The following is a 23,008-nucleotide window of genomic DNA, read 5'->3' as shown; positions in this document are numbered from 1 at the left end:
TTTTTCTGCTTGCTGTTGACAGTGAAATAGTGTCTTCAGTTTCAAGAATCAGTCAAATCCACTGCCATAAATAAGGCTACAGGAATAAATATTCATATGATTTGTGTGTACTTTTGGGGTGTTTATTTGTTACATTTCATATTGTTTTCATTCATACACATCTCCTGCTAACAAAGCATAATTAAGCGTTGATGTCATTTTTCCGAATCAGCTCCTCCTATTCTAATTTGAATAAAACCTCAGCGCCAGCTTTTTTCCCCTCTCTCCTTCCTTCTTCAGAGCTGTCCATATATTTGGTCAACAAAGCTTTGCCACACACGCTCCCAGCACTGACTGACTGAACGTCCACAGGCCTGAGTGTGCTCTCCCATGTTGTTTTCAAAAACCCATTTCATTTTGTGTTTTTAACACTGGGCCGACACTCCAAGCCAACCAGCAGGCCAGGGCACAGGGGATTCTCCAGGTGCTCCTGATTTGCCAGTCCAGTCCTGCCCCTGTGGCTTAGAACAGCATAATGGAATTGTTGAGGCCGGAGAGGACATTGTGCAAAATAAGTACCATCCCCGGGTAAGTGCTGCACCAGACACTGTTTGCAAGACTTCTCAAATTGTTGTGAGTAACCATATATACTGATATCTGATGCTGTGGCTTCTATCAGACAGCTTAAACTAGGACAACAGCACACTGTGATGCTGAAAGTTATATTATTCTCTCTCTCTCTCTCTCTCTCGTGATGAATAATTTCACAGACAAATGACTGAGCCTCCTCTTCAGTTTCCCCTCGTCCAAAGTGGTCCCAGTCGGAGCATAGTTTAATTCATTACTGTAAGGTCCATCCACTTAATTGAACTCCAGTCTGTGCAGAGAGGTTGGTCACAGCAGGCCCTCAGCAGGAAGAGATGGGACAAAAAGCTCCCCACAGAGAGCCCCACTCATGTCGACAGCTGAGATAAAGCAACAATTAGCAGCAATTAGCAATTAGTCTCTGTTGCTAAAGTGAAACTAACATCTCTTGCTACTTGGCTGTTGGGATTTAGTCCATTGTTTGGATGCCAAAGTGAAAACTACATTGATCAGAGTAGAGTTTAACTCATCGCAGGAAGACAGGAATTAGGAATGTTCACCTGTGCACAAAGATGATGTGTATGTAAGGATTTGTTGATACTGTTTAGTGAGAAGAAGTGAAAAGGGGACATACTGATGGTCAGTTGAACAGTGTTATATAGCCAGAAACACCATGATTAAAATAATATACATAACACACGCATCTCACAGTGTGTCAGAGAATGCAGCATTGGAATCACTCACCCTCCCCTTCTGTAATACATTCCATCCGTCCATGACTTCAGAGACTCTCCCTGACTTGTTCTCTTTCCTTATTACCTGTGAGCACTTATTGGGTAGTTTTTGAATTGATGCTTTTCATTTTATTTTCTCATTCGGCAACTTAATGCAATACCATTGTCATTACTTTTCACATTCCCCCCCATGTGTCATGCAGATTCATCTGTGGAACTATGATTGAACCATTTTGTGTTTCTACACTGGAGAATGAATCGTTGGACAATGAATAACCATCACAAACAGTAAAACTCAGCAAGTGACCGAGCTTGTATGCAGTATAATTGCACTCATGGGAAGAGAATGATTTATGATGTTATATTTCACTGAGATAAATCAGCTAGATGTTGCTGTTTGTCTGTACTTTACTGTAAATGTATACGATGTTGAGAAAAACAGTTTAAAAACTAGCTGGAAAGTGATGCAGATTTAACACTGAAGCAGGGTCTTGGATCAGTAGAATGCAAATTGTTGCTGTTGAATACTACATAAGGGCTGTCAAGCTTCCCTCTCACAGGTGCATTTTTAAAGTAGGATCTGGGTATAAAAATAGGTTCTATGAAGAAATTAAAATAAAATAGGTATTGAGCATCCATGTGTGGAGAGTATGTTGGCACGGAGTTCACTGTGCCAAGTTACAGGAGGTAATAGTAATAGAGTATGTGTTGGTATATAAAAACAAATGTTTAACTAGAGGCTATCTTCAGGGGGTGTTAAGTGTGTGTGAGTTTCTATCTAGGGACTACATTTTGTTTCTGGATAGTTCCAGGGGGGGGGAAGAAAGGCCCTGTTTTTGGGGAAGTAGCCCAAAGGTTCAGGAAGCAGGAGCAGAATTTGCTGAATTTTCATTCATAAAACAAGAAAGTATTGAAATACGCATATTAGGACAATGGGGTTGACATTTCTTGTTGCTTATTAAAACCTAAGTTCGGCTTTCTTGACTTGTCCTGACGCATTCTAACGAAAAGAGAGAAAGTGATGGTAAAAATATTATATTTATTGTACAACATATTTTGGTTCCAGAGTTTTGAGTCCTCTGTCTGAGCTAACTGCCACCAAGATGTGCTTTTGACAGATGCCTGGAAGATGGACAAGTTTTTGGAAAATGATGGAACATTGAGTTGTCCTGGCTGCAGGTCGTATGAGCAAACTAAGCATCATTTGCCATGTTTGCTGATGCACGGAGAGAAATGTATTAATAGAACTGATAATTCTGCATTTTCTACATTGGTTGCTAGCATACTGATATATTAGGAATAGCTCTTCTCTTTCTCCCTTTGCCTTATCCCTTCCTTGCTTCCTTTTATCTGCCCTGTACTCTCTTAAAACTTGTCTTTCGCTCTCTGCCACCATTTATTCCCCTCGTCTTTCTCACATGTTAGTCCGCACTCTTCCTGGTCACCACTCTCCTCACATCCTCCTCCTCTACTTTGTCACTCATCCCTCTGTTTGTCCCTCCCTTTGTCCCTCGCACTGTTTTCTGATCTCATATTATCTTCTGGGGCTGACAACTCCTCAGAGCAGGAGTGTTATAATTGGATGAAGACGTTGGATCTGTGAGAATCCCAAAGAAAACCCTGGGTTCTAAGTGCTGCAAGTCACAATCCATACAAAAATACCCTTTTCCCTCTGTGTCTGTTGTTCTCTCTCACTAACCAGCTTACCTTTCACGACTTTTAATTAGGCTGCTGCTGACACATTTGTTTTGCGTGAGTGTTTGCATTGTATTCACAAGCTTGTCCGTTCTCTGTGTAAATGTGCAAGTGTGCATAGCTACTGGTGTGTGTGTGTGTGTGTTCAGTTAAAGGAAAGCACAGACTGCAGTGATAACAAGCCCGCTAATTAACTGCTCCGCTAACAAATGCATCGCTAACAAGGCTGTACTTGTGGTGGCACCATGTTTTGAGCAACACAACTTTCTTCTAACATTCAGAATATCGGCAGAGATGAAAAGAAGCTTGACAGTGCAAGCTATTCAAACACAACAGAAGCTAGTTGTACCGTGTCTATAATTCAAAGGTTGTGTATTATATGTTAATTCATAGTAATGGAGAGTCGGGGATATTAAACTCTCCAGGCTATAGCATTATGGCGCGAGCTGTGCATCTGTTCGGCTTGATACCATTTCAGGCAAGTAGTTACTGATAGTGCCTGATACTGTAATACTGCTATATTACATCATTAGGTGACTAATTAAAGATGTTTATGTCAAAATACAAATCCAATTTAAGTGAGATCTCCTCAAGAGATATCCTCACCTTTAGTCCACGTATAGGTCAAGCTTGAAAAACGCTGCATCCTTCACTTCACATAATGCATTCCTTAGAATGAGTTCACATGGACCCATGTGGGATCACTGCTTCCTCCAGAGCCACAGAACACATCAGGGGCGGGCTGGCCATCGGGGATTGGTAGGCCGATAGGGTTTGGGCCGGTCCAATACCGGACCACCTCCATCATCAACCGGCCCTCGCGCTGAGATCGCCGACCCCGACTGTATTCTATGCTTCACAGAACACGTTAAATTTACTCTCATACTTAAAGCTCATAGTCACTGACGAAGATTTAAACTACTCCTCGCGATCTGTATTCACACTCGTGGTTTCCATCTGCGAGCCGGCAGCACCCCTACACACACACATTCACACACCCAGCATGCAATCTGCCCCAAAGAGGCGGGTCTATGAAGCAGTTTAGCCAATGATGCTTTAATGCTGATTAAAGATATAAATGAGTGAAATACAATTTAGCCAATCAGCGTCCTCAAATCGATTCAGTGCCGGAGCCGGCATTCTGGTCGATAGTAGTTCACGGAGCGTCTCTGATCTGAACTACAGACAAGCCGCCTAAGCCCCGCCTCTTCACGTTTAGAATGCCACATGTAGATAGTGACACATCTGCTATATGTTATCCTTCCACAATTAATTCTAGATCACTACAGCCTTTTATGTAGATATTTTATTTTTTTATTTATCATATGACTATTATTTTATTTTGGGGGGAGGGGATTAGTAATGTAATACCGATTTATCAGCAGCATTAACTAAGGTACCACACTTTTATCTTATTGCTCTCTTGAGTGAAGCGGACGAAGAGTTTGGACTTCCACGCTTCAGGCGACATCCTGCCAGCAACGAGGGGTTTTCTTTCATTTCATTTTTCCAACTTGTGTGTGTTGCGTTTGTTGTAAACTCGAATTAAAGGTAACCTGAAAATAGTTAGATTGGATCGTTTCCTGTTAACGGGAATTATTACGGTAACCCTCAAGTTACTAAAGGGAAATGGAAAACAGCCCTACCTAGAACATGTGCACCAGCGCCACTGCGTATAACCATATTCATCTAGCAAACGATACCTACCTTGGAGTGTTACAATAGCCAGTGTCATTTTATTCAATGTGTCCATCCGGGCAAATTGGTGGATCCAAATGTTATGAAAAAAACATATGATGCAATTTCTTTGTAATCATCCAAAATAATGTGAAGTGTATGGGTATTTTTCCAAGTAGGCCACTGACTGGTCGATACGTGCGATGCATTGAGTGGGCAACGCGCCGTGTATTGAGTGGGCCAGTCTGACAGTAACTCCTGGGACACTTTTTTCCCCCAGTCCGCTCCTGGAAAACATGATACCTTTTTGTCTGGTAAACATATTTGAAATGTAAAATCTGCATAATAATGATAATGGTCATTGTATTATATTAACGGTAAAAAATGCTATAGCAACAGCTTTATATTACATTCTTGACTCATGTAGAGTTTCTTACATTTTGATTTCATATAATATGTTGCTTCAAGATATCTGAGTGAGGAGATGGACATTGAAGCTCTTGTTTTAAGACAAATGTGTCACCAATTTGGACTGAGACTGAAATATCTCAAAAACTATCAGATGGAATGCCATGATGCAATTTTGTACAGCCATTCACGTTCCCAAGAAGATGAAGTGGATACTAACTTTGGCGGTGTGCCTGTTCCTCCAGCCCCACCCGCAGGTCAAAGTTAAATGTTTTGGTTTATGACCAAATACCTGAAAAAACCAACGACATCACCATCGGCCAGTACAGCCTAACACAGCCGTATTTTTATAGTTTACCAAAATGTTGTCATCCTGAAGGCTGGTTGAAATTATTTACTTAATGTCTTGTTTTCAATATTCAACTTATGTAATTGGACTGAGTCCATTTAAAACTAGCTTATTTTCATTAGAAGCTGCAATAGCTCAGTCGCTCTCTTCTCAGTTAAATTAGTTTATACATGGCAATGGCAATAGATTCTTACAGACTTGTGTGTTAATAGAGCACTCGGCTGTCTGGAATTTCTCACCTCTAAAATGAGTAAATTTAGAAAAACTCCAATGTGCAGACATCTTGAACCAGAGAAGAGGAACTCTGAATTATTTGATATACTGAACTGTAAACATTGTATGCCAATACAGTTTTGGATGTTGAGATGAAACAGTATGAAAAAGAATCATAAGTTTCATTAAAACCAATTATCATAACGGATAACCACATCCTGACAATCATTTAAATTGCATTGCAATTCATCATTTAAGGTGAGCACATACACACACAGGTTCAGGTTACTTTTATTTGTACCCGTAGGTAGACTTGGTTTGCAAATGAGAGAGAGGCATCCATCTCGACAGACATTACAAACAGCACAGACAACAAGACAAACATGATGAAAGTACACAAGGCTAAAAATCTGTCAATCAACAAGTAAAATAAATAAGTACACACACGTTTCCATAGCATCTGTGCACTATGCTATGATTTGTTCACCTGCGTGATGGCTGCTGGAACAAAGCTGTTTTTATACCGCTTTGTTCTGCACCGTGGGACCATATACCTTCGTTTAGAAGGAAGAAGCTGACATTCCTTGTGCAAAGGGTGGGAGTCGTCCTTTAAAATGGAGCCGGTGATCCGTTGCAACTGTCTGGTGTACAAGGACTCTAGGCCAAGCTGTGACTCCCCAATCAGCCTGCTAGACCATTTCACAATTTGATAGAGAGTTCCTGTTCTTAAAAGAGAGGTTTCCAAACCATGACACCAAAGAAAAGGATAAAATGGATTCAATAAAAGCACGATAAAATAAGGTCATCATGGTTTTGTCAATGTGAAAATAGGACCGTTTCCTCAAACAAAACAAACGTTGGTGCCCCTTTTTGCACACAGCTACACAGTTTGCTTCAAAGTTCAGTTTTGAGTCGATCATTGTCCCAAGATATTTGTAAGACTCAACAGTGCCCCCTCAATGTGATGATGAATGTGAAGCAAATAACCGCAGGACGCCTGAACTGAACAAGAGTGATAATACAGTATTTGCAGCGACCTGGTTGGTTTGAGCAAAAAAAAAAAATTGAATCTGACAAGTTATTCCCATCCCTTTTGTGAAGTGTAAAGGTGAGCTAACGGTTAATCATAGGCCGCAGGGTCATGCTGCATAGCGGGAAATCTGACTCAAGCACACAGGAGTCTGGGGAAATTCAAGTGGAACAATTTATTAGAAAAGAGCAGGGGCACAGCAGGGGGTTGTTCTACCTCCTACCTATATAATAATGCAATAATGGGGGGAAACAATCTGACCTTTGAGTGGCCATGAACCTCTGTTAATTAAGTTGGCTTCTAATTTATTTATTTATTTTTAACATAGAATTTTTGTTTTTTGTAAATGTATAGTGCATGCAAGCTATATTGTCCCTCCGTTTCAGGACCGGTATAGCATGATGGTATTTGCAGGTTTAAAAACACATTTGCAAACGTTTTGGGGCAGAAAATGCATTCACCATTGTAGGCCTCAAGGATACACACAATGCACTCTGGTGGGACATTTAAACTGAATGAATGTGAGCTAAATGTGTTTACAAGAAAACTGGAGGAGCCTTGAACCTCAGTTGCCGTACATCTCCTCTAATAGTCTTTATCTGACCTGCACTTTTAATATCAATACACTTACTTTGTAGTGGAAGGTTCACCTCCATTTACAAGATGAAAAAAAGCCATTTCTGTTTGTAAAATGCTCTGTATGAAATGTGGTGTAACTGGACACTGTATGTTCTTGTGAAGGCACCAAACATCCTGTGTAGCAGTGCTCATTTTGAAAGAGTGCAGCAGAGTGAGGGGGAGACGGGAAAGATTCGTTGAGTGAGTCTTCAGCCCGTATCGGTGCGAGGACGCGGCGTTCACCGCAGACAGCTGAGCCGCGGGGCGTCCCGGGACCGGCCCCTGGAAAGAAAAGGAGCCGTGACATGCGCACACAAACACAGCAACAAACCGGAGGGGCACACACACACACACACTAACACAGGTTGCATCCCACATCTCCTCTTCATCGTAGGAGCTGTCCTGTTTTGACCGGAGCTCATTTACCACAGCCTGAGGCGATCAACACCACCTCCACTAGCCCCCCCCCCCCCCCCCTCCCCCACACAGTGCTGCTTATCTGCTCTCCCTCCACACTGTCCTCTTCCTCCTATGCTCTCTCGGCTAGCCTCTCTCTGTTTACCTCTCCGTGTCTGTCTTTTCTCCTTTTTCTAACATCCCCCCCCTCCCTCATCCAAACACACTTCCCTGTCCTTTCCAAAAGAACTCCTGCCATACTCTTCAGCAGTCATGAAATGCATTTGCCTTCCTCTAATTCAATCACAGAATGCTGTGTGCCAAAACGGTTTATGAATATATTACTTCATTGCCAAGGCAGGACGAAAGAGGAAATAGACAGCCATGACAGTCTTTAGCTTTTTGAAGATGCACTCGCTCATTTTCCCTCTCTCTCTCTCTCTCTCACACACACTGAGAAGGTTTTTGAGCAAAATATCATAACAGTCAAGAAGTGCAGTAATACTCAAACAACTAATTTATCTCAAAACGAACTTAAAAATTTCCATTTGCACTTCACCTGAGCTGGAACATATTTTGCAATTAATGTCCCCTTAAGCCATCAGTGCCCGAGACTGTGTCCCAATTCCCTGATGCATATATAGCACCAAACTGTTTCCACAGCTACACAAGACATTATGGAAATGATACAAGACTGCCACTGCAATTAAACTGGAATGTTTTGTACCTGCAGGTTGATCACACAGCAATTTTCTTGTACGCAGATAAAAAGCATTATGCAATATGCATTTGACATCCTGAGCGTACTTGAGCTGACAGTGCATGGGATTATATAACCTTTCAAATTGTTCTGATACATTTTATTTTGCAGAATAATTAAACATTCCTGGTCATCTTTGGTGCAGTCTGTGTTGCTTCATTCTCAAAGTCGGGGTACACTTGAGATGAACTAGTTTGTCCGACCCTGTACGAAGGTAGAAGAGTTTACGGCTGTTCCGAATGGCCACACTTGAAGGTGGGATAAAAAAAATCATAGAGAGGGGCGAGATATGATCATAATTCAAATGGAAATAATGGCACAGTCTTTTCTCAAAGGACGTAGAGGTCAAACATACAGCGCCCCGCCAGCCCCAAAGCTTCATTCAGAGTCAACAAGTGTAATAGATTCTCCTTAAATATCCGCTATGAGCAAATTTAATTGTTTAAACTTTTTTACTGCTTACTTTTTTAAAGTTTTTTACAAGAATGGTAACAGCAAGCCTTGCTATACTGTGTCTCTTCACACTGCCACTGCGGTGCTGAAGACAGAAACTCTACACATAGTGGCTTTAATTTAGACACTTTTCCAGTGTGAAAACATACTCAAGTTGCAATTTGTACTGAACGTAGTAATGAGAGTGGACACAATGTTTTTCCACAGAGACATGCAACATACACCTCCATGCTTTGCTGCTGTCATGACTCAATTTACCCTCTGGCCTGCCTGGCCCTCATGGATCCCATCAAGTTAATCTGATGTTGCCTTACGTTATCTTGCCTTGGATCCCAGCCTCGTTAAGACATGCTGGAACATTTGCCATATGGGGGGCATAATCATTTTAGGCCCATGGCCCAAAAAACCTGTGTGAGGCTTAGATCTGGTGGCAGGAGTGGCAATATGTTTCAATAAATCTCAGACTCATGGGGAGTGTATTTCTCATTTGTGTCCCTGACTGACGGAGCTTTAATATCGCTGGGAGTATGGGTTTGTGGAAGCCACAGGGAATTCAGTCCATCTGTCAGGCAACGGTTTATACTACAGAACTTTAGTTTTTCTTAGTTAAATAGTCACTGTGTAGCAATAGAGGATAAGGCCAAGGGGTTTACCCTGAGATCATTCGAGGTCTGTCCTGTCTGTCTGTATCTTTTGTCGTGAACGCTACCTCGGTAACGATAGCAATCCGACAGGTAACAGCAGTTTCCCCTGCGTACCAACTAGTTTACACATAATACAATACATTGGAGCTCTATATATGCTGGTGCAATGTCGATAAATCAGACAGAATGTGGAGTTCAGTGATCAGGAAAGTTTATAAAGTACAGCTCCAAGACAGGCGCAAGCAGTTTAGTCATCTTACTAGGGATGAAAATGGATAACATTTTATTGATGCCGATGCTATTATAGATTATCGGTCCAATTCTTTAACAAATCCTTTATTCATTTCTGGTCAATTTTCTGTTTGAAAAAAAAAAATAGGCCAATACAGGTTTCAGCATCAACCCAGTTTTCTTTTATCTCGAGAATGTCTGCCAAAAAACATTTGAACATATTGAAATAAATTACAATACTCTTAGTTTCTTAAAATAGTTTCTTAAAATGATTTAACTTTGAAGATAATATGACTTTAACGAATATAGAACTGACCGATAAAATAAAAAAATCCATCCTTAGAAAAATGTATGCCCAGTAACATTTGAATAAATTACAATACTCCGTTTCAAAATGCCGTACGCTCGAAACAAATATAAATCTGGTACTTTTGACCGTTTCTTCCTCTGCACCATGACTCCTCCTTGTTGCAAGTTTCCAGCAGCGTTGACGCAGAGTTTGACGTCATGACACGTGAGTTTTTGCAACGTGGGAACTGTCAGAAAAAAAGTAAATGATAACTCCTGAGGCACACAAAGTCTCCGATGGATCAGACAAATTGGAACCGGTTCTCAAGTGGAACCGGTTTTCAATTTCCACCCCTAAATCTTACAGAAGACGTCTATGACTTTAAGGTCAATCCATGGTTCTTCAATAGACAAACCAGCAATGTGTCATCATTTATGAAGGCAGTATGACTTAAATATAAGAAGCCATATTTCATTTTAATTACTTTTTTCACATCATTGCCCCTAAGATTTTTTTAAAGGCCTACAGTAAAAAGAAAAAGTCTGCTCGTGTTTCTCTCCAGTATGATCACTGTCTTTTTGTAATTATCATTATACTGTTTGACCTCGTTTCTTTTTGGCTGATCCTTGCCATCACAGCAATAAGTCATGGAGGGTAATTAACCTCCCACTCTCACACACTCAGGAGCACCACCTCACACACACACACACTCATTCCAGCATGAGTCATCCCATCTGCATGATTGCTGTCTTTTGGGTGCTCATTTTTGGGTGCGCTTCTCTTTTGGGTGCTGATTTTGGGCAGCGCTTCTCTCGGGGTCAGCCAAACCTTGCCCTGCTGTCTTGGTGCAGAGTCAAGCAGGCTAATCTCCCACCTCCAGCCTCCCGAGCAAAGTCAACACTGGCTGCCTCCTTCATTTACCTTGTTAGCTAGCTGACAGCGGGCTGTCTGGCCTGCAGCATGAAGGCCTTAATGAGCAGAGGGCCTTGTTAGCGCTGTGTGGATGGGGAGAGACAAATGAGCTTGTTAAATCCAGGCTATGCATATTCTTAATTAGCCTTTTGTAGTGTTTGATAGCACAATCATTCTCTGTGTGTGAGAGAGACAAACGGAGAGAATGTGTTTGTGCAACATTAAAAGCATAAAAAAAACTCATGAGTAATACACCCACAGGTTGGTGTTTGTATTTACTGTGCTATTCCTCAGGGCACACACATGCTATCTGAAACTTTGATGTCTGCTTTTGTGTGAATTTGTGATTGATACAAACCAATTGCTGTTAGTAATTTACTGGACCAGTAAAGTGATGCAATCATCAATTAGAATTATTATTTTTTTAACTAATGCTTTATTACATAGTCCACCACAGACAAACATAGACTCTATGCACACAATCCTCCTCCCTCTACTGCATTACACGACGAAATATAGAAGTTAAAATCCACTGAAATTATTCAGAGCTCTTTAAAGGTATAGTATGCTGCATTTTCCACCAAATAATATAGACTGACACAAAAATGATCCCTCTTAATCATCACTTATGACCCACTAGAAGTGTGTGGTGGTGTCTGTATCTAGAGAGACCCTACACTATGCCTGTAATTTCTCTAAAAATGCTGCATTTTATATCTTTACAAGTAGTATAGCAAACACTTGTGCATGCATATATCACAAAGGCAGTACTCATTGCTAGTCTAGTCACTTTTCCTTTACCCCTAGAGTGTATTGCTACCTGGCATACATCGAGCATAACCTTTACTTCCCTATCATAATTATTTCAAATTGTCCACTTGCCACAATGTTGGGTTTGTGCAATAGCTATACACATATTCATGAATATATAAAACACATTTACTGAGGAGTGGTCCTGCAGGGAGGGAAGGACCCCCTGCTGCTGGCGGTCGACAGCTATCTTGTCTGGTTTATCATGCTTTGTGGGTGTGACTTTTTTGCTGTGTCATTACCATTCAAACCGATTTAACTAACATGTTTATGATTGAATTTTTTACTGGAGCAAAAATTTGAACCTGCCACTGTCTCATAAAATCCTGTGGGAAACACTTGATTAAGAGGGTTCAGAGTCGGGTTCAGTACAGTCAGATTGGCCATCTGGAGCACCGGAAACTACGAATGGATGGGACTTTCATTGTGCATCACCCCCACCTCTAATTTAACTTTCGAGGAATCGCTGTTTGCAAAATTCCTTACAATTTGACCATTTGTTTTAACCATATGGTCCATCAGGGCAATTATACATCTTAAAGTACAATACACAATACAGCCGCAGTGAATATATACAGGCGAGGATCACTATGCAGAAGGAGCCTCAGGCTGCCGGACTGGGGGCCGTGCAGAGGGGCAGAACCTCTCTAGAGGGCGATCCGGAGGCAGGGCCGATGGGCAGAGCAGGTCTGGGACCAGGATGCTGGGGGTAGCTATGGAAGACAGGCACAAAGACGATCAAATGGGCGGAAAACCTCGAGAGGAAGGCCCGGAGGTCAGCAACGGCGACGGGACCCCTCTAACAAACTACAAACAAACCTTAGGACCATGACACTATATGGGAAAAAGACACAGTTAACTTTTTTTTAAATCCTTGTACAGCTTGCACTCATTATGACCAAGTTAAAACGAGTTTAAAATTGAAACACACTCTCTACAAGTGGCCAATCATCAAACCCTGAGACATAAGGATCGGGTTATACACAGGACTTTTTATTCCTGTGATAGATAATAACACAAACTGTACTTCAGTGGAACGGAGTTGAAGAAATTGGCTGAACTTTGTGGTAGAAACATAAGCCTTTGGCTACACAAAGAGGCTCTTTTAAATTAGCCCCACTGGTAGTGAGATCGCTTTTCGTGCTGGCAGCTGCAGAACCTTTGGGATAGAGACCTTTAGCCGGCTGGCTGTAATTGGAGGATGAAGTCCTTGTAGTCCTTGCTGGCTGGAGAGACTAACACTTTCATCACTGTTCGGCAACAAATACAGTGTATTTTGTATACACAATATGCAAACAGGTATATGCAATCTATTATCTCGAAATGATACACACTTACGTATATAATCATTTAGGTTTGTTCCCCTCCAGCTATTCTCTTCGCTCTCCCTCCTTTCTCCCAGGACATGATCCACTACAAGCAACATGATCAATAAGTCACCAGAAGTCCATTTATTTCCTTAAAAGGAAAACTCGCAGATTTTCAACCTTACCTTTCCCTATCTGATTTAGGTATATAGTGTGAAAAATGGCTTCCGTGGATACTCTGGGGCGCAGCTGCGAAATCTGTTGCTCTTCCTCATCCCAGTGACGCACTTGGGAGAAGGAGGAACTCAGTGGCGGGCCGTGTATTTCATACCTGGGCCTTCAGTGCTGTCCTACTCGAGTTGAACCACCTCCTAATAACCTCATTATGACGCCACAGCTAGGGGTTATTTGTTTTGTGTAAAATGAAGCTCAACACCTACAAATACACTGACTGCAGAGTGCAGATACATGAATACGCGCATGATTGAGGATGCTTTGTCATTAACGGACAATACAGGTAAAAAATCAATTCAGCAAAACTGCGGCGCGAAAACACGTATTCCACCACACATTTAAGAGCACAGCCATTCAAATATTGTTCACATCAGAGGGAACAATATTAACCGTATGAACACGTCACAATAGAAAAATGAACACAGTAGTCGAGTTGCTGTCACTCCCTCCAGGAAATGCATGAGACCCTAGTTCTGGTTACTGATGGATTTATTCGTCTGTCAACACCGAGAGGGAAAATGAGTCCACTTGAAAACACATAAATCTTCACAGATGATGACTTAAACACCACTTTAACACTTTAACTTTAACACTTTGCGCAGAGTATATAGACTTCTGCCGCTTCCCGTGTCTTCTTGTTGCTAAATGTGTCCCAGCACAACATAGGAAAGCTGCTGTTGACTATTTAAAGACAAAGTCCATCCTTCTTTCTTTATTAATAAAGAGTTTAATCTCACGGTTGTTCAGTACATCCGGGGGTTTTAGTTCCAGTAAGAAGTCCTTCTCTATTCATGGACGCCAGTGAAGACAGCCGAGCCTCCCCAGTTGTATTTCTTGAATACGTTTTAATGCATTTGAGGGCTGAAAATGTCCGCTCGACAGAGGCAGTCGATTTTGGGATTGTCACCGCCAACACGGCAGGCTAGCCCACTGACCAATCACATACTTGTAGGCCAGCTAGAAGGCTCTGGCACGTCAAAGAATACGCCCAACATGTCAAACTAAAGATCTGATTGGTTGAAGAATATGACAATCAACAATATCGTCCCCATTCACTTCGACTGCAAAGGGATTCACTTGTAGTTCTGCAGGCCTCCGGGCAGAAGAACAAGAATGTTCTTGAGCCGCATTGTGTTAGGTTTTCAACAGCAAAAATAGCAGAAACAAATATGAGTGCAAAGGATTTTATGGATGAGGATTCTTCACAGCGTAGATTTGACAGTGCTTTGGCTGACCAAATTATATTCAATCAATATGTTAATATATTCAATTAACATATTCATCAATTTCCTGCATTTCTGCATTTCACTGCTGTATTTTATTTCTTGCACTGTTTTTTTATGTTTTAATGGAATGAATGTTCTTAATTGTTTTTAAATCTCCTTTTCTTTTGCCTTATGTTTTGATGCTTTTAATGGTTTTATGCGAAGCACTTTGAATTACCTTGTTGTTGAAATGTGCTGTACAAATAAACTTGCCTTGCCTTGAGCTGGATATTCAGCCAGAGAGAGGCCACTCGAGGCAGCAGCTGCTGCGCGGCGGATATGGCCAACGGGGACCCTCCAGAATTTCAGCTGCCGAGAGCAATCATCGATCTTCAATCATAGTGATGTAATAAATGTCAGCTTGGGCAGTTTTGGTTGGATAATGTCGCCGACGACTACCCAGAGAAAGCGAGGCCATGTGTGTGTTACTATGCATGAAAGTTTTCCTCCTCACTACAGGACAGAGGTGTGCTGGTGACCTTTTTCTGGATTTCCGTGTGTTTAATGATGAGTTGACATATCAGTTAAGTCATAGCACTTGAATTCAGAAGGTGTCGTATGTATTTTTCGGTTTAGGTGTAAGAAGATTTATTTCATATCAGTCTTTACTACATTCACTCTCAGCACTGATTGGACATCCACATATAAGGTGGCACATTTATCCTTTAAGGAGTTAGCAGTTAGGGAAACTTGTCTGATCTTTGGAAAATCATCAATTGCCCAGCGCTCTGCAACCGATAGTGAATCAAACTCCCGAATCCTCGTGCTTTGCTGGTCTACCAGTCTGACTTAATTTTGTGAACAAGACAGTTCTCTGCACATGTATTAAAAAGGCTCCAAACATGTTTGGAGTCAACTTTTTGTTTATTCTCAGTGAATGCCTCCAGCGCTCCGTGTTAACTAATCAAAGCCTAATAATGCAATAATGAAGAACCAATCCAACTAAATGCACATGCCTGACTGTTGACATTTTATCTACAGTAGACCGCTAATTTGTTTTTGACTTGTTTATTTTTCCGCCCTATGCTTTGGTTTTGATGAGGATTAAAACCAGTTTCTAAATACCTGCTGCGCCCTTTCAATTCATTATTTTACCGTTATCCCAAGGACACAGATGAAGCTATGTGAATGCTCGGCCTTGTGATAGTGTGGGACATCGCCCTCATTTACATGTTCGCCATCATTTCGGGGAGATGGTGATGAATCACAGTGTAAGCAAAGCCAGTAATGGGCTCCCTATGGTAATGATGGAGTGGACCTTTGAAGCAGTCGATCTTATAAATCCCTCATATTTTGGAGGGATCATGCTTGAAAACAATTTGTTCCCTCACTGCCATCTCAAATGGGAGCAAATAAACTGTTTATTTGTCCTTTGCTGAACAAACGCCACGCTTTTCCCCAGCAACACAATGTCTTATTTGGGATTCAAATCAGTCTCTTCTCTTCTTTTGGATGTTTCATATGGAGGATGACTCAAATTGGTTTGCTCCGTTTCACAGCTTCTAGCTTCAAAAGCAAAGAAGACAACTGAAGCCTCTTTTTGAAAGCCTCTGCTCTGCTGAAGTGTCCTTGAGCAAGAGGCAAAGTCCCCCGCAGCTCAACTCGGGCTTCTGCAGTGCTGCCTAATTTTGAAGAGACAACTACACCCATTGTGTTATGGCTTATCTTTAGAAATAATAAATGAATACAAAATAATACTACAGTAGTGTGGCCATGACAGTATACACAATCATTTATAGCAATTAAGAGTCATCAAAAGGTTGTTAAAAGGTTATGAAACAGTGTTTGACTTGACAATTAGACACAATTAGAGTAAAAAACAAACAATGCCATTTGTAAATAGGTATTTAAAATACAGCAGCAAAGCATTTTAGGGTCTTTTAAATCTCATTCAAGGAGTTTGAAGTAAAGAATAAAAACAATGTGTGACTGAACTAAAGGTGGATGTAACAATGAATGCAACTTATAGAGAAGAGATGTCTAAATAAACACCAGCAAATCAAACAATAGTAATTTACACAAGGTGAGATTGCAGTTTATGAAACTATACATTAACTTTATCAGTTAACACTGCTTAAACACTTAACATATCAAACTAGACTTGACCTATTCTCAGTGGTAATTCACTCTCAGTTTGATTATTAAGTTAAACATCAATGTCACGGTTTAGGCTTTGTCCCCTGTGTTCCTGTGTGTGTGTGTGTGTGTGTGTGTTTCCCCTGATTACACTCATCCTACTCACCTGCCCAGTCCACCCAGCTGCCTTCAATCTCCTCATCACCCCACACATATATACTCCCCTGCTGTCCCTGCTCTGGTTGTGAGATCGTTCTTGTTCGTGTCGCTGTCTGTGCCAGTCTTGTGGTTCCCGCGTGCGTGCTCCTGGTGTGTTTTCTGTGCCTTTTTGTGACTTTGCCTTTTTGTTTTCTATTTGGATTTTTGCCCACTCCCTGTTGGAGTCGCTTTTCTCGTTTTGTTTGTTAATTTTTTAAGTAAAGCACAAGTTTAATCGTCACCTCGTCTCCAGTGTCTGCCTGCGCTTGAGTCTCGGATCTGCCCCTTAGGATGTGACACATCAAATTATTCACAATTATTGATAATGAGACTCCATTAACTTTTCCGCAATTAATTGATAACGCAATTAGCCATCTGTTGATGAAGTGGAGCTCCTCAGACATGCTGACTGGTGTAATCCGTACACACACACTGACAAAGATCAGAGGATACACACTTGCAGCTGTCACTGGAACACAGGATTATTTCATACTGAAATTGTGTGCGTGTACATTTACACTTGAGGCTTCACCATGTGTGTCATTGTTGACCCAGCAAGTCGTGTGTGTGTGTGTGTGTGTGGGGTAGTGCCATCTGTTCCCCTACTTTTAGGGCACCGTGTGTTTCAACAAAGATGATCCTGAATCAACAGAGCAGTTCACTCACCTGTGACCAAGCCATCTGACCACAGTATTCAACACTGACGACAGAACACGTCATTGAATCGCTCCCGCCTGCGCCATCTCGTGTTGCTATGTTTCTTAATAGGACTTTAGTAAAGGTCATTATAAACACACATGGGGTCTGGTGGGAAGCGGAAGAGGAACAATTAGCATTGTGAGCTGCATTTAAAGCTTTAAACAGTAAATGTAAAAAAAAATGTCTTCTACATTATTACATATAAAAAAAGCATTAAGAGTCACATTTGAACCCACACTAAGTTCAGAATTTGAGTCGTGATTTCTTAAGTGTATCCACTTTGAAGTTGCTCTCTCCATCAAGTGATCATTTTGTCACCGGAGGTCAATACAGCATGCATACTCCATTATAAAAATGTTTCACTTTTATAGTCAGAATTCAAAGTGAGGCTTGTGAGCTGCCCAGGATAAGCACACTAAGCACAATCCACAAGGGTGCCTCTAAAACGTCCAGGCTGCTGCTGCAGACCAATGACTCACTTTTCATCTGAGCAGGAACTATCAGTAATCCATGCAATGCACATCTACTATCCACACTTTTAATTAAAAGTATTAAATATATAATGTATTTACCATTCCAAAAAAAAGGTTTAAAAGCAATTACAAAATATAAATCTAATTTGAAAATCAACAATAATCCAGGTCAAATGTAGATTTTATGTAGATATTGTAATGAAATAGACGGAATGCACTTTGGACCAAGTACCTGCATAAATGATGACATTCCCACCCACGGCTCTACATTGATTTCCAAATTTCAATTTCAGACGTGAGTGTTGGAACCGCACAATAATCCACTTCCACTATGCTTTAAGCACTTTGAACCTGTGCAGCCCAAACTTGTGAAGATGAGTGGATATGTGAGGCTCAGTTCATTTTTATTTCAGAAAAATTCAGCAGCACTTCAGAAGTTACAATTGCATCCCACTTAGCAACAAAGTAGCCACTCAATGAGGCACAGACGCTCTGCAATACTAAAGTTATTTTAATGGAAATTGCCATCCACATGCCACATTCACCAGAACCCAGCCACCACAGCACCCATTAACACAAGTACCAAGAAATTGCGAGCACTCTTGTTGAAGAAAAAGGGCTCTACCTTGATGGAAATTCAAGTTGATACACGTGGGACTACCATAGAATTTGATGGAATGTAGTTGCAATCAATAAAAGGCCTTTAACCTCTTTCTTTTTGGACCAATTTATATAGTCTCGTCTGACAGGACAGGTCTCTAAAGAAACTTTTTAATTACTTATAATTCCTAATTTTAGGTCCTGCTACTTGTAGCAGAAAGAAACAATAGTTAGCTGATGAATGACCGGCGGGTTAAAATAAAGATGTTCTAATCCATCTGTAATGATAATTTGGATATTTTGTTATTCATTTTCCTTGGGGTGATCCTGAATCTAAATTCTCGCCATCCATTTGCTCCCACAACTTGTATCCACCCGTTCTACTCTTCTGCTCTTATTCTTACTCCCCACCTTCCTCTGCTCTCATCTTCCATCCTTCCTTAATCACGTCTCAATCAATGGCTGTTTTTCTTCTCTCTTTTATCCTCCCACCCTTTCTTCACTTTTGTTTTGTCATTTTCCTCTTTGCCTCCAGTTTCCTTTTCTTTGTCATTTCCCTTATTCCTCCTCTCATCCTCTGTTCTTCTCTCTAGGCAGCCAATTAATCTTGCCTTGTGCTAATTCCTCATGAGTGCCATTTAGTGGCAGCTCAGCGGGAGGATCCATAAGGATTTAATGTGTTTATTAAAAGTTTGACTGCTGGTCGATGGAGACTTGTCTTCTCCCAGCGGCCTCGTCTCTGTCAGCGGGACAATGCACGGCACGCGTGCTTGTCTGTGTTTGTCTCTGTGTGCAGATTCCTCAGGGCTGCTGCTTAATAATTGATTTTCAATATGTGCGACACGTTGGGTGGCTGAAACGAAGCTTTCCCGCAGCTGCTGCTTCACAGGTGGCTCCCAAAAATAGTTTCTCAGATTACTGTTTTGTTATTTTGCATTGAAATTGTCGTTCGAGTAACAGGAACAATAACTTGTGTGTCCCTGTGTAAACTTTCGGAAAGGCTGATGGGATTGGAGGTTATTGTGTGACGATGAAAATGTGACAGTGGTTGGTATATGAATGGAATAAAAGAAGAGAAGCAGTTTTTCCGAATGTCTTTATGCAACGTCTTTACATTTGCGTGTTTAGTGTGAAATAGTTTGTACTCGTGTACCGTAGCTATGTGGTGGAGAATCAGTTGGTTTAACCATGTCTGATATGTTTAATAGATTTAATCTGACACGCCAGTCGGAAGAGGATCGAAAACATCTTTTCCGTCAAGAAAGCCTTCAGTGCCATTCTTTGCTCCTCTTTCAAAGAGGAAATGCTCTACCCTTCTGATATGACTGACGCTATTGCAGCATACAAACTAACCTCTTTGACAGCCACCATTGCTTTGGTCGCCTCCCCGTGTCTCGTCTGACACTCCTGAACTACTGAACTATGCCCGGATAGCTGCCAGTAGCTACTCGCAGGATGCTGATAGGTCTGGACACAAATGCATTACTTGATGCCTGACAAGATCGATTTTCACGTGAACTTGTGATCCAGCGATTCTCACAGGAAATAGCAAGAATCCAGCTGCTGTCCAAGGTATTAGGAGGCTGGTTAAGCCATAACAGAATGTCACTGTTCAAACAAACACATAATGCCTCGTCTGTCCCAAATAACTCTGCGTATACAGATTTGTTGATGCATGTATTTTCTATAAGTGTTGTCTTTCTAAGCAACGACAGCAAATAAACTAAATTAGATGATGCTTTATATTTTTCATTATAACAAACAAAGCACATTTAAGTAGTAATCAGCAAATCACTGAAATGTTTTAACAGGTGTCAGTAGGTAACAGTAGGTCAGGCAGACCTATGAATAGCCAAGCAGCAGACTATGTACAGATGTTTTAGCATTCTAGAGACCAACACATGTATAACCAGGCCGGTTTCATTCCCAGCTTGTCAAATAGTGACGCTTTCTGCCCCTTAATCCTTTCAGTGTTAAGGATCAGATTTGAAATACATTACCAAACGAAGTGAGATCATCGGAATTACAGTACAAATTTCGAGTGAAGGAAGGAGGAAAGATGTTTTAATGTAGCATAGGAAGAGCAGTCATGGATGTGGTGATAGACAAATAAAATAAGTTATTCCAACCTTAAGTGGTTTATCTTGTGTCATGCTTTAATTTTATGCACAACACTCTGTTTAATATGCTCTTTATCTTTTTTATTTTTTTTATTTCATTTTTTAATTTGTGCATGTTTAATGTTAGGTTGAATCGTTGTTTGTTTTGTTTTTTGGTGAATATTTGGACATGTCTTATGTGTAGGTCGTTGTATGGCGGCATAGAACCAAACATTACTTTTGGGAGTTGTTACTGATATTCTTTCTCATGCGTATGGGATAAAAAGGGGGTGGACACTACATTACCTTGCATTGTATGGCAATGTTTTTCTGTTATTTTGTCCACCCTCTGTATATCAACATTCATGGGATGAACTTGTTTACACCATTTGGGAAAGAAAAAATAGTTTCGCATTTGCATGCATGGGGTATTTTGGCTCTTGGCCCTCGTCCAGTGAAGGTCTTATGTGAGTTAAGCTGTTAGCATTCACCTCTTGATACCCTGCAACTGAACATTGTTGTTGCCAAGAACAAATCAATTAACTGGATATCACTTTATCAGAGCTGTGCCTGTTATGAAGATGTTTGAATCAAATACATATGCAAGTTTTTGTTATTTTGGTGTATTCGTAGGATCCTGACAAGACAGTGTGTTGCTTGGCCTGACTCTTTGGTTGCAGCATAGTCCAGTTATTTTTCTCAGATTGTTTATATACAAGCTGTTGCATATTCATTCATCATATACTTGCTAAATAGCTGATCTGTAATACAAACTTTATCTACTGGGGTTGAAAAATGCTTAGCTCTTATGACAAAATTGCTTCTACATTTCAGAACTATGAAAAAAAACTACTTGTTGACCAATGATGTCATTTGGTTGTGAGCCACTAATCCCTTGCTGTGCTGTGGAGAAGGTGGTCTTACATCTATCCTCACTTAATATCAGTGCTGAACCAATGCTTGAATAAAAATTGGCAGCGGAGAAGAATAAAAGTGGATAAATGTGTGTTTGTGTGTGCTGGATGTGGTGGAAATTAATCTTTTTAACCTCCTTGTGAGAAATAAACGTGATGAGAACTCTTTTTCTGTCTTAAAGTATTTATTGAACAGACACTTAGAATAATTGAATGGATGGATCGAGCTCTTTCCCCATGTATGGTTCGGAGGTCTAACCATAAGAAAAGGTTTAAGTATATATGCACATTATCTTAATTCCCATCTTGTTTTTGTCTCTCCAGTCATTTAATATCTACTCATTTAGTAGTTAAACTATTTTATGTAATCTAATACAATCTTGCAATAATGCTATTTCATTTTTTGTTGACTGGTGATTTGAATGCTGTTTACTGGGACAAAACCGTAACACTATCTGGAGACCCGCTTCCAGAGTAGCCTGCAGTTCAGGACCATGGATAGCACCACCACCAAAGTATGCACGCATGAGCTATTAGCCAGGGAGAAGTGGAGCTGGATTATCTCTGGGATGTATTTTCTGCAGGAAAATTACCTTGAAGTAATTAAGAGTTGACAGTCATGTTTCACAATTTATTTATGTGTACTGCCTCACAAAAACAAAATGTCGGAACAGCTTTTTTCTTCTTCTGTCCCTGTCTTTCCCTCTTTTAAAGTGAAATGTTGTTGATTCTTGTTTCATTTTTGCACACACACACACACACACACACACACACACACACTAACACACAAGGTCATATCCCTCTATGACAGGGTCTAGTTGAGCGATATCATCTGCCACAGGACAATCTGTCAAATCCAGGACAGAAAGTATGTCGGAGGAGAGCCAGAGAGGCACGCTGCCAAGAGGGAAGAGGGTTAGAGGGCAGACAGGCAGAGAGTCGAGCCAGAGAAAAAGATAAAGTCAAGGTGAAGTTTTTGGGGTGCAGGTATTATGATAAAGTGAGAGGTCACATTGGAGATGAAGAAAAAGACATTTATTCTGTCGAAATTCAGACCACAATCAACAGTGATGTCAATTAGCACTGACATGAGTCTACTTTTACTTTTAAACTTCCTTTGCAATCAACACTATATGATGGGTAACTATGCAATTTAACTCAAAGGGTGGATTGACTAAACTACCCTTTGGTTATTTTGTACGTCCCTAATATTTCAAATCACATACATAACAACATTAAAGTGTGCCACACTTTTTTAAACATCTAAGAAGCAATTCAGCATTTTGAACTATGTCTTGTGCTTTTTCCTCATGGGGTTTATTGATTTAAGCATAAAGTTGGGTCTGTGAAAAACTAAGCC

This window comes from Melanostigma gelatinosum (genome assembly GCF_949748355.1).
Source record: "Melanostigma gelatinosum genome assembly, chromosome: 18".
NCBI classification, from domain to species: Eukaryota; Metazoa; Chordata; class Actinopteri; order Perciformes; family Zoarcidae; genus Melanostigma; species Melanostigma gelatinosum.
Note: the sequence above shows the minus strand (reverse complement) of the source record.